The sequence below is a fragment of the Mus caroli genome, unplaced genomic scaffold, assembly GCF_978045245.1.
Source record: "Mus caroli unplaced genomic scaffold, Mus_caroli_1 scaffold_8, whole genome shotgun sequence".
Taxonomy (NCBI): Eukaryota; Metazoa; Chordata; class Mammalia; order Rodentia; family Muridae; genus Mus; species Mus caroli.
Genome location: NW_028227263.1, coordinates 113,824,333 through 113,828,258, shown reverse-complemented (window position 1 = coordinate 113,828,258; position 3,926 = coordinate 113,824,333). Strand labels below are relative to the sequence as shown.

General features: G+C 37.9%; 1 pseudogene; it reads right to left on the bottom strand.

Moving 5' to 3' along the window:
• Positions 1-872: 872 nt before the first annotated feature.
• On the bottom strand, positions 873-1,340 carry LOC110288581 (large ribosomal subunit protein uL23 pseudogene; annotated as a pseudogene).
• Between the last annotated feature and the right edge of the window lie 2,586 nt (positions 1,341-3,926).

The following is a 3,926-nucleotide window of genomic DNA, read 5'->3' as shown; positions in this document are numbered from 1 at the left end:
GGATTTTTAACACCTCCTATATGACATTTTATCAATGGGATAAATCCACACAGCCCCTGGTCTGGACTCCAGAAACCAGAATCCACAGACCCAGTGGTCCACAGTGGGAATTGTAACTACCAAACTTATAACCACCTACATTTTGATATTAAAACAATTTAAAATTATTAAAAACAATTATAAATTATTGAAATAGGATTTCTATGTGTATTCCAAGATTGCCCAGATTTGTTTATAGATTAGGTTGGCTTCAGATTCACAAGAAACCTAACTGTCCTTGCCTTGGTCTCCTAGGCCTTGACATCAAAGTCCTGAATTTTTTTTCATCCATGTTTAAAAACACTTAAAGCCATTTTCATTTATTTCTCCCCTCTATGGAGATTAATATCTCTCTGGACAAATACACTTTCTTTTTTTTTTTTTTTTTTTTTTTTCGAGACAGGGTTTCTCTTTATAGCTCTGGCTGTCCTGGAGCTCACTTTGTAGACCAGGCTGGCCTCGAACTCAGAAATCCGCCTGCCTCTGCCTCCCGAGTGCTGGGATTAAAGGTGTGCGCCACCACGCCCGGCCAAATACACTTTCTACTTTATCTGATTTTACAAAAATACAAATATCCCATTTACCTCTATATACATTTAATTAATATTTTTCCTAAAATTAACTTCATTTAAATTCCTTTATATTTATGGTATAAGCCTATTTTAAGCACAACATATATATCATGTGCTAGGATAACCTGTCCCAGTGTTCCCATGTATCCCACATAGAAAGAACCCAGTTGCTTAAGATAGCATTGACATCTTACACTTCTATTATTTCTCCCTTCTTTTTTTATGGTGACAAAAGTGTATATTTAGAATTAGCCATCTAGTCTAAGTTTTGATGACCCCAATCTTGTTGACAACATTTAGAGCATCATAATCAGGAGCTAAGCGAACATATGCCTTCTTCTCAGGCCTTGACAGGGTATGGACTTTGGACACATCAATGTCATAGAGTTTCTTCACTGTCTCTTTGATCTGGTGCTTGTTGGTCTTGACATCCACAATGAACACAAGCATGTTGTTATCCTTTATTTTCTTCAAGGCTGACTTGGTGGTCAGCGGGAATTTGATGACAGCATAGTGGTCAAGCTTGTTTCTCCTGGGCTCACTATTTTGAGGATATTTTGGATTTCTCTGGAGCCACAGGCACTTGGGCTGCCAGAAGGTGGGTGATGTTCTGATATTCTATTTGTGGCTATGGATGCCTTTAAGCACTGCCTTCTTAGCTTTTAAGGCCTTTGCTTTGGCTTCATCTTAGGGAAGGGACAGGGCTATCTTCTTCTCTTTTGGTGCCATTTTGGTGAAAAGGCTATTTCTCTCTTCTAAAATACATTTACAGTAATTTTAATTTATCTCTCGATTCTATGAAGTTTAATATCTCTGTGGATAAATTGTGGATGTTAAGGCCAACAAGCACCAGATCAAAGAGGCCTTGAAGAAACTATGACATTGATGTGGCCAAAGTCCATACCCTGTCAAGGCCTGACAGAGAAAAAAAATGTGTATGTATGCTTAGTTCCTGATTATGATGAGATTATGATTATTATGATAAGATGGCATTGAAATCTCACATTTCCATTTATTTTCTCTCTCTCTCTATATATATATATTTTATTTTGGAGGACATGTCGCCTTGTTTTTTCTCCTCTGAGCAGCAGGACTTTGTCTGATTCATTGCACTGCAAGGTCTTTAGTATCTTTGGAATTAGCAGCATCTCCAAGAAAGCACAGACACATTGAGAGACATTAGGTGGGAAAACAAGCCTGCACATTAGCATGCTATTTAATTAGGTTTGTGAGGCTCAATTTCATCGTAACTTAGAATCACACATGCCAAATTTGTATTTTTGTCCTAGTCCTCCCACTCCTAACACAGCTTCAAGGTTAAACCACACAGCTAAGAAGCCAATTCTCTCCACCACCTAATCTTAAGATCACAGTGTATGTTTTTCATTTGGCAATCTGACACTAATTTTTTTAAAAGTGAATTTTTGCTAGATATTGATATTCCAATATGTTATAGAAAATTTGAATCTCAACCTGGGGTTTCCACCCAGGCTTTGATTCTTTAGTTCCTGGTTAAAATAAACACACAAAATTTATATTTACCATAAGCTTTAGACAACATTAAACTGGACAGATAACTGCCCTCTATGCTATTACAATCTACGTTCCTGAATTATTAACTACTACTTATTGTGTTTTTTGGGGCTCTCCAATTGGCCAGCCCTCAAGATCACATTTTTCTGGGTCATTTATGCCATGGGGGTTTCTCCTTTTTCCTCCTGCACCTTCTTCTCATGGTCCTCTTCTGATCCCAAGCCTGAGAACCCTATACTCCATCTATGTCTGTTATGCTCAGCTATTGGCTGTTGGTATCTTTCTATACCAATCAGAAATGACTTGGTGCAGAGTCACAGGTCTGTGCGCAGATTCCAGGACTTGGGGGAACATATTTAGCATTAAAATAGACAGCAAGACCAAACATCAACATAACCCCCACATTTAAACAAAGGTAGAAGCCTCCTGAAATATACAGTCCTACAATATCTGATCACACAATTTATGGTAGAAGGTGTATTTCCATGTATTTTTGCAAGTACATTTACCATGTACCTCAGCTTGCTTCATGAGAGTAATACACAGAAGCTATGAGGGGCAAGTATCTCTCAGTGGAGCTCAGAACTGACTTGTAGTCTGTCCTTCAGAGTAAGTTATCACATCTACGGTTGAATCATAATTTACTGCAGACGAACCAAGGAATGGGCTCATAAAACATGAATTTATGTGGTCTGGCACAGTAAGAAAGATCCTTTTACTTTTAACCAGTAACTCAGAAGATAAACTCAAATGTTTTGTTTTATTTTTATTCAAATGGTTGTTTTACTATTAGTTAAAGGTATAGAAATGGAAGGGTTATGGACTTGAGTAGGTAGGTTCCCTGAGAGGCCAGAAGAGGACATGTATTACAGTCATTGCAAGCCAGATACCCAGGGATCACCCTTATGCCACAAACTTTTCTTGCACTTTTTCTATATCAGAGCCCCTTGATTACAAGATGGAGATTCTAGATGTTTACACATTTCACCAATAATATTGTCTCAGGACCATATTGGGCATAATTGAATTAATAACTGTGTTTCTAGTTACTTTGTATTGCACAATTCATTTTCTTAGATAAGCTTTACTCCTGATATAGATTTTTTCAACTACAATTGCCATTGAATGTAGATTCACTTTCTAGTGGGGAAAATATCCTGGTATGCAGAGATGGGTCAGTGGCTAAGAGCTCTACCAGAGGATAAGGATTCTCAGTACCTACGACTGCTTATAACTGTCTATATCTCCAGTTCCAGAGGATCCAAGGAGACCCTCTTCTGGTCTCTAGCTCACAGAGACAGTCTCATGGTAACCAGACATTCATGCAAACATGATAATACAGAATTAAAATAAATGTACTTTTTAAATAGCATTTAACACAACCCTACATTCTCACAGTATCAAATTACTGCTTTGCACACATTCTGTATCAGCAACTCCTATGAATACCTGTTACTTTGAAAATGGCTGACTACTCAGTCATGTTTTCTACGGGAATCTAAGATTCCTTAGAGTTGGTGTCTCCATCGACTCAACTCAACAGCATTCACCCAGTCTTTCCAATCATAAAATCATGATGCTACTTGGAATTTTTTTTTAATTTTTAATATTTTTATTACATATTTTCCTCAATTACATTTCCAATGCTATCCCAAAAGTCCCCCATAGCGCCCCTCACTTCCCTACCCACCCATTCCCATTCTTTTTGCCCTGGCATTCCCCTATATTGGGGCATATAAAGTTTGCAAGTCCAATGGGCCTCTCTTTCCATTGATGGCCGAC